The 14,606-nt window shown below is 40.0% G+C and overlaps 1 protein-coding gene across 2 annotated transcripts in view; it reads right to left on the bottom strand.

Annotated features, from left to right (window-relative positions):
- The window catches only part of AGBL1 (AGBL carboxypeptidase 1), a 4,192,795-nt gene that overhangs the window by 2,171,186 nt on the left and 2,007,003 nt on the right, over positions 1–14,606 (bottom strand). The window lies entirely within an intron of this gene.

The raw sequence follows: 14,606 nt of genomic DNA, 5'->3' as shown, positions 1-14,606 counted from the left end.
TTTGAACCGGACTGCGAGACGCAGGAGACATTCCGCGCACAACAATAGATCCGGTATCATCTGTATTGGTGTAAATACTTTGTTTTGCTTTGCACATCTTTTTGCAGTAGTGTATTATTAGGTCCTGATGAAAGCCATAAGGGAATGTCCCTGTGAATTGGCAGAAACATGTTGACCATTATACCATCTTTTCTTGACAGTTATTATGTCAAACTGTCATACACTCTCTTTTTAACATTGACACCATGATTGTTCCCTATTAAAATTATTCCCTGTTGTCATGGTAGCCAATTTTAAGTTATACACTTGTTTTTTGTTTACACATTTTCCTCACTGCAATTAATATCTCACACCATTTCATCCATTTTCTGGTAGTTTTTGGTTGGATCCATCGCTGGTGGTCTCGGAGAAGTGGAGAATAACACACTATTCCAACAGGTGTGTCTCCCTATCTTGACGAGTATCCATAAAAATCCCAGATGATAATGCTCCGCCATATGGGTGGGCTGATGGAATTCATTTCCTGCACTTAGTGACACTTACATTATTTCAGACACATAGCCTTTTTATTCTACCTCAGTTTATAACATAGACCGCTGACAGTCATTTATGTTGGTTCCTACATGGTATTTGGGGGTGTAGACTGTCCGTTGGGTCTTTAAATATTGACTCCCCTTAGACCCTTTTCCATTTATTTGCTATATATTGATACATTTGTTGCCTCTGCCCAGTGAAGTTTCTATAGTCAGACTTAATCACTTTTTTTGGAGCTTGCATTATTGCAGCAGGGCAAGACTGCAAGCTGTAGCGGAACAATGAGCCATGAGGCTGGATACCCTCTCTGCAACACTCCACTGAAATGGACTTACTGCTGCAGAAATGCTCTGAGTGTAGGTGCAGCAGCAGAAGCATTTTTTTTTTTTAAAAATGGTCATCCATCACCAGGCCCATAGGAGGGCTAAACTTTCACAATTTTCTTGCATAATGTTTATGGCACTATTCGAAGAGAAGTGGATATATAATACCAACCCATACGATGGCCATATTAAAATATGCCGGTGTTATATCGACGATGTTTTTATGCTCTGGAGTGGAAAAGAGGAACAACTCAATGCATTTGTCACGTGGTTCAACAATCGGAACCCAAATATACAATTTGCATTGAGTCATAGTAAAATCTAAATGAACTTTTTAGATATCATGATAAGACATGAAGAAGGGCATCTCTATACGACCCTTTATACAAAAGAAACTAACAGAAATACTGTTGTATTTAGCATCTTGTTGATTTCCCTAAAGAAAGGAGATGTGTTGTATTTAGCCTGTCTTCTTTCTAACTTAACTTACCATCTTGAAGACTTGAATAAAGTAACCTACATGATACCAGGCTCCAGCATCTATTTACAACAAATACGTTTCTTCATTTCTCCAGTTTCCACCAGCGTAATCTCCGCGAAAACTTGCCATTGAGTCAGTTTCTCAGATTAAGAAGAAATTGTACTAAGAAAGAAGACTACTTTACAAATGCGAAAGTACTCATAAGAAAACTGCTAGAGAGGAACTATCCAAAAAAACTCCTGAAACGGGCCATGAAGAGGGCCTGTTACACCCCACGAGACTCACTGCTCTCACCTCGTGAGAAGAAGGAAGAGATGCCCTTGGTATGCGTGACCACCTTTTCGGGACTAACAAATGAAATACAGAAAATTGTCCAAAATCACTGGAACACAGTGAAAGGTCTCACACCATTTCAAAAAGTACCAATTTTTGCATTGAAAAAGAATGGAAGTGTCAAAAATAAGCTTGTAAGAGCGGACACCACGATCAAAAAACAAGATATCTCTTTGAGATCAATGTTGTCCTTACCACCCATCAAACAACACGAAAAATGTGGTAACTGTGTATCATCCAAAAGCACCATGGAAGGCACGGTGTTCACATATGATAATAAATATACAAAACACGAAAATTGCAACACCCATAATGTTATCTACTGTATCCTCTGTCCATGCGCTAAAGCGTATATTGGGAAAACAAGCCAGCCAGTAAAGAAATGTATTTCACAACACCGTTCACAAATTAGATGTAAAACACCAAATGCACCTATGGTGGCACACTGCACAGAAAAAGGCCATGGACCAAATGACTAGAAATGGACTGTATTACGCCATGTCACTGGAAGAAACATTGAAAATATACCCTCAAAAATCGAGGCAAAAACTATTATGTTTCTGGGAACAACAGAAAATGGACTGAACTAAATGTCCGATTTGACGAACTGTGGATGACACCCAGACAGTGTGAGCCCCCCATACATATGGACCTCGCTCTATGAACAACATACAGCTATCTATCAAGAAATCCCTAAGCAGTCCTCTCAAAAGAAACTTAAGAGCCTTACATCACAGAGATACAGATAATCATTCAATTGGTCTGCACAGATACTTGGAAGGAGAGTTAGAATCCACCAATATCCTCACCTCTTTTGATACAGAGATATTGACCCCGAAAGAGATTACAGTGTAAAAATATATCGAATCAAATTGTGAGGTAAAGAGCAAGGTTCGTCTTGTCCTTTTGAAATGCACCAGCGGAAATGATTCCCACCCAGATAGTGCCAATGTCGTTGGGACTACTGCTGACAATGCGCCACAATTGGACATAACAATTGGAATCAAGTTGATATTGACTGTATTCAAAGCACAAGCACAAGCAATGCCGCAACAATAATAATGTTCATTCCGTTTGAAGAAGAAAAAAAACCCAGAGGCAAACTGAGGCGGAGATATGATGTGTAGGGCAACCGTAAGCCAATCAGAATAGATGTTAAAAACGTAAATCACGTACCACACACGAACCGTCCAAAGACAAGGGACGCTGAATCTCTGTTTCATCTGCCAGAGAGAGGGAAGTTTCGCCGAGACGAAAATTTACCTATTGTAAGGTACAGTTAAAGAAAGATGCCAGCATTGCTTTACAATGCCTTAGGACATAGACTGTGTGCAGCATAAAACATGTTACTTTCAGTGCATACCCCACGAAGAGAGCTGGCCTCCAGCCACAATATTATATATAGAATAAGCTGCTATTTAACGCACAAAAGGCAATGTAACCCGGCGCCCCTGCAATCAGCAATAGACATGATAATGAAGTAGGAGTTGATATCGTTTCAAAACACACACAGAGGCAGCAACAGTAACACGAGACTCATACCAACTCAAAAGTGAAACAGCACGAAAGGAAACATCTCAAAAGAGCCTATAGAGATTAAGAGATCCACAAGTCTACCAGCAATGGAGGGTCACAAACAATCGCTGTGCTATTGCATTTGATGTAACGACACAGTATTATCGCCAACCAAGAGAAGTCTGCAAACATAAAATAAAGTCCTTTCATTCTCTCATTAGGAGACGATTCCCAGAACATAATTGATATGAACATTGGAAGACCCAGACCTACGTTAACCTGCAGGTGAGAGGTCCACAATAAGCCTTGAGAAATGTGATGATTAAATGTTGTAACCATTGGGAACACACACAAAGACATTGAGACATTCTGTATTTTCCTTTCAGAAATAGGCAGGAAGCCTCTGCATGAGTATACTGCTGGAAGAAAACCGGTACATGAGTGGGATTAAAAAACGCAGTAGTTCACACTTATGTTATTTATAGGAACACACACTCAATAAACCATGTCATTACATCTGCAGTGTATAGATGTCCTACCACACTTTTGTCCAGCCCTGAAGAAGACCTCACTATGAAAATGATATTTTGGTTCTAATTGGAGAAGGTCGAAACGCGTCAGTATTTGTATTAATAGTGGTTTGGAGCAAAAACTTTAAAAAAAGAGATTAGATTTACCCGTTAATTTACAGAGGAATGAATTCTGCCCCCACTGCATATTTGGTGTAAATAATCTCCGATCCTATATAGGACTTCTTAATCAGGTTACACCGAGGGCAAAGAGGTACATGGTCCCGGTGTAATGATCTATTGTAAAGACAATTAGGACAAACACGATATAGGCATTCTATGTTTAATTTGTGATTTATCGAATCATACAAAGCATTTAGTGTGTAATGTTCAAATGCGTATGATTTGTTTTGTGTACAATCTAACAAGAAATGATTCAATTGTGTATATTTTGTATAAATTAATGTTTTGTGTATATATATGAGCTTTGTATAGATACGAATCTAGGAGAGGCGAAACATTTGAATTTTTTTTAAATGAAGGACTTTCTCAATTTGTAAAATGTTGAATGATAAGCATAAAATCATATGTTAGAGCCCAAAGTCAATAAAAAGTACTATTGTGGCAATAAGAAAGAGTGTAATCTATGGTGTCAGAGGTATTCCTGTTCATATAACATACTTTAAAATAAAGGCATTGGTCCTCTGATGGACCTTTCTTCATTGCAGTAAGGGTTGGAATCCCGGCTAACCAATGAGGACCATTCAATTAACTTGTAACGAACTCCCAAGTAAAGTTTCATATAAAGTACATTAAATCTTAAATAAATGACCCACAACAGATCTTTAAAATAAATGAATTATTGTATTAGAGATTCAAAATGAATACAAGTGAGTAATATCTTTAGCAATTCTATCATGCATACTAATGCATGAAGCAAAAATCTAAAAATGTAGTCAATCAAATCAAAGAATGCAAATGATGATTTCCAAAGTACAGGATGGTTCAACTAAAAATCTTTTAAAATGGACACAGGATTCAAGTTAAAGTTTGCTAGAGGAAAGTCCATAGGTACAGGCAAAGGAGAATGAAGCATTTAATCTGTAAATTCAAGTCTGGATTCTCATCAGATAGCTCCACATATCCAGCAGTTAAGTTTATTAACATAGGGTAATAGCAAAAATGAAATACTTCGGCAGCCAGGATAGAGTCAAGGAAGTGATGGAACAATGGCAACAACCACGGTTCTCAAGAGCATCGTTAAAGAGTCCTCAAAAAACCAAAACCCATAACAGAGAGAGAATACGGAGAAGCAGGGCAGCCCTCTTCTCCTAAATCCAATAGTTTTTATAGTGCATATTTGTCATCATGATGTTGTTGTCAGTTCACTGTGGAGGGAACTCATGTGACCACTCTTCGATTTAGCAGGAACAAATTGATACTCCAGGATATTTTCCCAAATGAATCCTGAAGCGAACAGAACATTGCATCCTCATAGGTTGTTGCTTGTCCATTGACACAGTCAAAAGGTTAGCTTCTCATGAAATCCACAAAAAAGAGAATGAAGGAAAAGTGTCCGGTTTGTTCTTAAAGAATGTGGCAGGATCAGAACAAATAAGCAATATTTGAAAACATGTCAAAGTTCATTGCATCAGGCCTTTGAAAAATACACAGCCTAAACAGAAGCGTTATTTCAAAAATATTCTAAACGCATACTTCATTTAATTTAAAACTCCTAATTTAAGTTACAAAGCATTATAAAATCACTCAAATATGTCAAATATAAACATTCTGTAATGTTTGTCAGTTCTCAATACACATAAATATGTACCTGTGATTATGACCTACCAGCCACGGCCGGTGGTAGGTGTAACTGCAGGGTGGTGACGTAGGGAGGGGGAGGGGCAGGGTGGGGAGTTGTAATGTATGGATTACAGACTTTAACAGGTAAGTAAACACATAAATTAATAAAACAAATTTCGTTGTGTGCACTGCATCACCAAATGCGATGCAGTGCGCGCAACAAAATTCTATTTATTTATATATATGTTTACTTACCTGTTAAAGTCCGTAATCCATACATTACAACCCCCCCACCCTACCCCTCCCCCTCCCTATGTCACCACCCTGCAGTTATACCTACCACCGGCCGTGGCTGTGACCTACTACTGCATTCTCAAAGTAATAACATGTAAACAATTTTTTTTTAATCATTTGAATTATATTGGTTTAGAAAAATAGAATATATCTAATATTAGGCATCTATACAAAAAATGTCAAAGCTCTAACATGTAACGTAAGAGTTTTACACTGACATAGATTATCAAGTCACTGCAAGAAATGCTAAGTTTTCATGTTTCATTTTCGGAACATCTTTGTTGGAAATATAAGTCATTAGTTTTAAAATGCTCTCAAAATCACTATGTATATTTATTCTACCATTCTCTAACTAACCAAGCACAATTTTGCGGTGTTGGATGGTTCAACTTTACTTGTTCTCTGTATTGTTTTTCTTCTACACGTACAAGGTGCACATTTAAATTTCGTTGTCATTTTTAAGTGGTTTTGTCTTAATCAGAGTAATCAGTATTTTCGCTGTAACAGAAGCAACCTGAAACTTTGACCCAGCAGCAATGCACCTTCATAGATTGACTTGGCAGGTTTGCCCGGTACACCAGAGGTCTTTGGAGTCAAAAAGGTTCTAAGTCCCAGGTTTCTCAGGAATTTAGGAGGAGTACACTTTGCCGCAGCTAAGTGTTCCAGAACATCAGGAACAGTACTTTGGGGTCAAGACTCACTCCAGCAGAATCAGGAGGGTACAGGGCATTCTAGGTCAATTTAACAGCTTGGTTGTTCAGGAAAAGGTATTCTAGGAGCTTGTTGTGTCCTAGTAGCTTAAACAGGAGGTCAGCCAACTGACGCTTGAAGTCCCCTTATTTGTCCTGGGTATATATGGGAGCAGGTCCAGCCTTTCAGGTCTCCACCAAGGTCTCAACAGCAAATACAGTCCTTATTCTGTCTTGTACAGGCCCAATAGTGTCCTGCACCACATTTATGCCGAGCACTAGCCCTTGGGTGGGAGTGACCCCTCCCTACCCATTAGGGAAAACGTTTCCAAGGGTAAACTGCCCACCATTGAAGTAGTTTATGTTTACCTTACAGTATTTAATCCCACAATGCAACTCTTTACCAAATCCAACATGGCAGCACCCTTCTCCATCTGCGCAGAGCTTGTGTGTGTCCCCCCTATAGGTGTGGCCAGGGAAATGAGCAACGTCTCATTTTTAGTCACTTAAAATAGCTCTGGGTGTAGCTGGTCTCCTGCTGGTTTTGGTGCCTGTCTGACAAGGTGGATAAACAAAGCACTACCCAGGTGTCAACTAACATTTGGAGGTAGGCCTCTTTGAAACTGATCAAGTTTCTCTGCACAGCCCAGATGGCCATTCTACCAAATGTCTTGCTTTTCTCTAAATATGAAAGAGTAGGTCCAGTTGTGTAAAATCCGAGATATGTTTAAACATTCGGGTATGGAGAGGGGGGCAATGCTTGAGCGGCAGATATAAAATTAAACATACAAAGAGCGAGAACAGCCCCCATAGGTAAAGGTAGCTAACCCCAATTGAGTTTAAGAATCAAGGTTGAAAAGAACCAGTTAAGGAGGTGCGCAACGTCCAGAGAGGGAGGGATACTCCGAATGGAGGCTCTCGGTTTATCAAAACAAATAAGGATGTTAATATTATTCTAATTGCAACATAGAACAATTGATGAAAGGAGGAAGACCCAAAAATTAAGAGGAACTATCACGATGTGGGGGATGAAGGGTGAGATTGAATTTGGCAATATTGTTAATAACCGAGACGGAAAAAAGGACCACAATAATGGGCTATGTATTGATTAATATAAATGAAAAATGTTGTTTGATTACTATTATGAACTCTTTAAAATGAAGGGTCTCTCTGACAAAATGTATTTATCTTATATAGGATTGAAAGGAACAGTTTTCTGACGCATAGGAAAAGGAGACAAATAAGTATTTTGGTCTTGATAAAAATGGGTGCATAATCAAAGATACAATCGAAACGCGTCGGCGCAGGGTTGGACTCAATTCAAGGACATACCAATCCTAGTGGAATGTCAATGTAATAGATACATCCATCAGGAGGTGTTCGAATTTCCTTTGAATGTGTGTATGTATTTGACAAGGGGTAATGTCATACTGTTGTATTGTCTCTTCTGTTTATGCTGATCATAATTAGAAATTGTCCATTTTTGTTTTAAAAGGAATCTCTCTCACTACGTGACATTAGGTGCGGGGGTGAGGAAAATAAGTGTGTTTTTAAGAGTGCAACAGGACTCGTTTTTTTAATGTATAACTGTGGATTGATAATGAACTTGTGTTTTTAATACTTTTGAATAAATGTACAAATTGATCAATCACATTGTGTGAAGAAGAAATTGTTTTTTAGGGTGTTTGTTTGACTACTGTAATCACATCTCATTTGGGTCAAGGGAACTTCTTTCAACAAACATTCTGACAAAGGAACAGAATACTGTCCCACGCTTAAGGCCTTTGCCACAGCTCTAGGAGCAAGTCCAAAACTCATTAAAGGGGCTATTCAGCTCCTGGGAAACAGAGGAAAATCATGTAAATGGGAATCCCAAGGATTTAGTCATGACAAATTTCCAAAATTGTTATCTTTTCCAAAATCTTTATTACAAATTCAACTTCTTTTTTTAATTGAACTTCTAATAAATATTTCAAAAAGTCTAAAGCTTTTGTAGTTGTTTCCTAGATGAGATAACAATATTAAATGTAATATTGTATCCCAGTGTTTTCCTATGGAACAGTAACCCTACTAGATTGAAAATGGCTTTTGGGGCTTTTCACTGCCCTACATTTAAATTCCAAGCATTCTGCCTTATGGGCAGTAAGGCCTACTTTGGGGTGACTTATTAATATTTGAAAAGATGGTTGGAGACTATCCAAAGGGGTTATTTTGGCAAGTCAAATCTGCAGTTTTGAAACTGTATAGACAGGCTACAGTTGAAGGCCAGCAGTCAAGGTTGCGCTTTCATTGTCATGGGTGGCACAATGGATGCTGCAGTCCACTAATAGCATTTAACTTACAGGCCCTGGGTACAATTTGTACTATATGCTAGCAACCTATGGGCACGCCAAATAAACCAAGAGTATATCCAATATGTACATGTTTTCGGAGTCAGAGCACATGTACTGGGATTTGATTAGCAGATTCCCAGTGTGCAGAGTCAAAATAAAGAGCTCATCAGTCCAAACCAAAAGAAATGGGGCAGATCATTTAAAACAACAATTTGTCTACACACCATCATACACTTAAAAATCTAGGGTGGGGAAGCGTCACGCCATGGATGTCAACAGTGTGTCTACATATTAATCATTATGACATGGACAGTATTATGCTCATGCTGGGAGCAAACTTGCCATTAATGCCCACAGTCTGTCAAGATGCCCACAGTCTTTCAACAATCACCAGTAGTAAGGCAAGACTCCCTCCCCCATAGTGCAGCATCAGGGCAGAACATGTTAGCACTATTTCATGATTGTTCACATATGCAAAGAAAGGCAAATGTTATGCCATGGCCACTGTTATGCATTAGGTAGCAGCTATCATGCTATGGATCCCCACATTATGCCAATAACATGTAGTTCAAAACACAGTTACAGTAATATGCAAATGTATATGAAGACATTTATTTTACCCCCGAAAGAACACAAAACAAAAAATATCTGACCAGGATTTATGTACGTATTATGAGAAATGATTAATTTGGTAGATACACAACAGTGTTATCATTTGTCTTACTGTTTTCCTATTTTCTAATAATAATAATAACAAAAATCATAACAATAATCATAACATATCAAGTTCAAACAGCCATAGAATTAACTATTGATAGCAAACACATTCTAAAGCATTGGTAATGCCCCCCTTACTAATACCCAAAAATATTAATAAATCATAGCATTTCCTTTCAATACATATGCCATGATTTATTATGCCTTTAAAACATGCCCAAGAATTCTGAGCAAAAGCTCAAACACCATTTGGAAAATCAATCACAATAACACAGCTAGAAATCAGTCATACAATAAATGGACCACAACAATAACAGAAGAACAACACAGCACAAAAAGAGTTAAAGTTTTGTTTTAGTATTGTCTTGTGCTGTGTTATTGGTGCTGTTTTGGGGGCTATGTTTTCTTTTATGCTTGTATTGTGTTATTATTGTGAATGGGTTGTTGCACTGTGTAATCTTACTGGTGGTGTGCTGTGTGTTATATTTGAGTCATTGGGGAGACAATATTAAAGTTATTAATTTGGTGCGAGAGGCATTGCAGCTATGACTGTCATGTACTAACCCACTAAGATGCATTGTAAATTGCTAAATACATGTTCACATTATTGCTGGCAACCTCACCTTGTGCCCTGAGGTAATCCCTGTTGGTAATCTTGCATGGGGGGCCAGTAATATAATGTAGTCTGACTTAGTCACTATTAGCACACTAATCAGAGATGGCGATCCCTGCTGTAAAGTAGTAATGCAGTACACAAACAGTAATAAAGTGAAAGCACTAGAAATATACCAAACCAATAATAAAAAAGAGAACATTTAAAAATCTATAATGACACCAAAACTCAAATTAGTAGAATTGGAATCATGAGTTTTTAAAGTTTTTATTTAAAACTAGAGCCAAGATTCACTGAGCACCAACCATGGGTAACTGATTGCACTGGATGGGGAAAGGATATGATTACAGCCAACCTAGATGGAGCACGGGTCAGAAACAAGGACCAGGTTTGTCCTGGTCACAAAGGTCCCTTCTCACTTGGAAACTTTTTGGAGATAAAAAATCTTCAGTGAAGGTAGGCTGCCAATTGGATCTGAATAAGGGCTCAACGATGACAGAGGACTGCTCTGTGAGGTCTCCGAGTCTGCTTGGCGCTTGGACTGGTAAGCTGTCGACAAAGGTTGTCAAGGTTGCTTGGATGCTGCTCAGTGTTAAATCTGGTGAAGTCCTTAATTGGGTTGTGCTCGGCATTGAGTCCAAGGAGGCGATTGATTGTGTGCTGCTCAGGGTTGAAACCAGTGAAGCTATCGATGAACGTTGTGGCAGTCGATGCTCCAATTTGTTGCCAGTGAGGCTTTTACTTAGGCAGGAAGAGTACACTCTGACCACAGCCAAGTGTCCAGGACCTTGGGACAGTACTTGGGGGTCCAGTTGGGACTGGTCAGCTAGATGCAGCAAGTGGCCTTTGAAAGCTCCCTATGCCCCTGTAGCTCAAACAGGAGGTCAGCCAACTTACCCTTGGATTAATTTCTGGGGTCTTAGGTTTAAGGCATGAAGGTTCAGTCTTCCTACAGGTTTCTTCAGACTTGTTTGCATACTTTAGTGTGTCGCCCTGAGTGGGATGGGTATTCCAAAACATGAATCCTGTGCACATTGTCACTGGAACCAAACTATACATGGCTGATGAGTCCTAGCTAGGGCTCATCAGAACCTGTCCTGGGTTACTTGTGTTCTGGTTCAGGGAGGACCTTTCATGGCAGTTCAGGCTGGACTATTCCCCTTGACAGGGTCAAAACTATCTGTATATGACTAGGTCCAACTGAGGAGGCATAGTGTGCATTATAATGATGGACAAGGATTCAGGCCGTAGTAAATATCAGTGGGTGTGATTGATTCAAGCAGTCCATCCATCAGTTTATTTGTATATTTAGGATGCTGCTTTCCCCATCCTCCCTTGCTTCTCAGGAAGGGAAAGACTGACAAGTGCTGCTGTCCCACTCTCCGAGAATGCATCCATGGATCTGCCAACCTGTAGGAAGAAGACTGGGGCAGTAAAGCCTTCTTTCTCATTGTCTACATTGTTGCAGACTTGAGAAAACAGATGACAGATTCTGTATAGGTCACCACAGTTGTTAGATTGCCAGAGCTACTGTGCTCCAATATCAGCTTCTGTCACCATCCCTATCTTGCTGCCAGAGGATATTGGTGGTGGAGGGGAGCAGAGAAGCTACCTTATGCAACTAAAGTTCCCAAATTGATTGTGTAGGACCTGACATCCATGGTGTGGTTTTCCACAACATTTTGCTGCCCTTAGGACTATGCATTCTTTAGCACTGCTAACCATTTAATTCACTTCTAAACCCCCAATAAAGTAGCACTACATGTACCCAGAGCCTGCAAATTAAATGCTACTAGTGGGCCTGCAGCACTTATTGTGCCACCCACTTCAGTAGCCTTAAAACGGCCTCAGGCCTGGCCTTGCAGTGCGTTGGTGCAGGTTTAAACAACCACTTTGACATGCCAAAATAAACCTTTTATATATATATATATATATATATATATATATATATATTCTCGCTGCACAATCCAATCACAATCCTGTGAAATTAGAAATGGCACTCACAGGGGGGTATAAAGCCAACACTTCTTTATTTGGCTACCAGCACAGACAAGACGCGTTTCGGCGATGAGCCTTCGTCAATTGCCGAAGGCTCATCGCCGAAACGCGTCTTGTCTGTGCTGGTAGCCAAATAAAGAAGTGTTGGCTTTATACCCCCCTGTGAGTGCCGTTTCTAATTTCACAGGATTGTGATTGGATTGTGCAGCGAGAATCTATTAGGTGGGTACACCCCCACCTGGAAGAGCACCCGCTCACGAGTGCAGCAGGCTGGTGTATTCCTGGGAGCAACTATTTATATATATATATATATATATATATATATATATACATCACCCCTAGGGTAAGCCCAAACAGCCCATAGGGTGCAGTGTATTTAAAAAGTGGGACATGTACTTTTAAGTTTTACATGTCATGGTACTTGCGCTCTCTCTCTTAAACGTGGTAACAATGGATTCCACTCAATTGGCACATCTAATTTACTTGTAAATCCCAAGCAAAGTGGTACTACCTGGACCCAGGGCCGGTAAATGAAATACTACTTATGGGTCTGTAGCACTCATAGTGCCAGCCACTTAAGTAGCCTTTAAAACATGTCCCAGACCTACCATTGCAGCATGTGTTTGCAGTTTTAAACTTCTATTATTGACCTGCCATAGTAAACCTTTTTCCAGGTATCAAACCTCCTTTTTAATACATATAAGTCATCCTGGAGTATTGTATTGTATCGTATTGTATTGTAATTGCATTTATATAGCGCTTCTGCCCCTGACAAGGCGTCTAAGCGCTTTTTTGGCGAGTAGTACGCTACTCCGGTAGGCCCTAAACAGCATGTACTGCAGGGTGCAGTGCATTTAAAAAGTTGGACATGTACTTTTATGTTATATGTGTCCTGGTAGTGAAAAAAATCTTAGATTCATTTTTCACTACTGCAAGGCTTGCCTTTCTCATAGGATAACATTGGAGTTACCTCCTTACATTTAATTAGTGATCAAAATAAGTTATAAAATCAATTAGAAGCAGGTAGGAAAGTCAAGTCTGGTCTCTAAAAACTGTAATTCTAATCCCTCTTTAATGGTAAAGTTGGATTTTAAGTCATAAATCTGAAAATGACACTTTTAGGAAGTGTGCAATGTGTTGTCCTAACCATTTGGTGTCTGCAGCTTGTATCATGTGTCACAAGATTAGGTGTAGCTGGTAGTTAGTCTTTGTGTATTACTCTCAGACAGTAAGACAAAGGGGGAATAGAGTGTGCAGGATTGGCAATCTTTGTCAGGATGAGGCGGCAGAGAGGCCGGAAATTCCAGACCTCTCTGTAGGGACAGGACTCTAGATGCTTTTCCCACTTCAATGTGGGCACAAATTATAAAAGACGTGGACCAACCTACCCAACTCTTCAGATCACTTCTGGACCTGTGGACTCTGACAGAAAGGACTGTCACACTGTGAAGTCTGCCCTCTTGCCCAGCTTGGTGACCCAGAACTGCTTGGCTACCCAAATACTGCTGTTATAGCAGCGGATGAGTCCTGGTGTAGCAAGCTGCCCCACTGAACCCAGCCTACCTGTGTGGACCCAGCACTCGAAGGAATCTCCAAGGGTCAGTCGACTTGCCTCCTGTTGAAGCACAAGGACATAACTGGCTTCATCAACATTGACACATCTCCATGCAGCATGACAAAGCCCACCATGGACTCTGGCACAGGAAAACACAGCTCATCCTCGACGCTGATGCATCTCAGTGCAAGTCCTTATAAGCCCTGATGGCTTCTTCGACACCTGGCAAACGCAATGCATCTCATCCCCTATGCCGATCTATCACAGAGTAAGTCTCCACAAGCCTTACTGACTTACTTGACAATGACTCGGGACTTCGCATCAAAACTCTTCCTTGACTATCATTGACTCTGCGACAGCACAATGGATCCCGACACCGCCCCACACAGCTCAACGAGAGGACTTTGTATCCTGATTCCCAAACCACAAGATATTCTTCAGAAGACCGAACTTAGGGCTAGATGTAGGTAATTCTTATTTACCACTTCTTAAATACCGAATTTTACCGATTCGGTATTTAAGAAGTGGTAAAATAGAGGGGGGGGGATGTAGGTATTTCAGAATCTGTAAATACCGAATTGTTAAGATTCGGTATTTACCGATTCTGTAAATACCGATTCGGTAATGCCCATTGATTCCTATGGGCCCTGAAGCCCTCAGGAATCAATGGGTAATACCAAATTGGTATTTACCGATTCGGTAAATACCGATTTTTGCAAGGGGGTGTCACTTTGACACCCTCTAGCACCCCAAAGACGGGCATGTGTGCCATGTGTCACATGGCTAGGTGTGCATGCACACATGTGCATGCACACCTGGATTCGGTATTTTACCACCCAATTGGATTGGGTGGTAAAATTCGGAATCTGTAAGGCCTTAAGGACTCTGAAGAGTCCCACCTACATCTGG

This window comes from Lissotriton helveticus, chromosome 3_1 (genome assembly GCF_964261635.1).
Source record: "Lissotriton helveticus chromosome 3_1, aLisHel1.1, whole genome shotgun sequence".
Lineage (NCBI taxonomy): Eukaryota > Metazoa > Chordata > Amphibia > Caudata > Salamandridae > Lissotriton > Lissotriton helveticus.
This window is presented reverse-complemented; position numbering and strand designations above follow the sequence as displayed.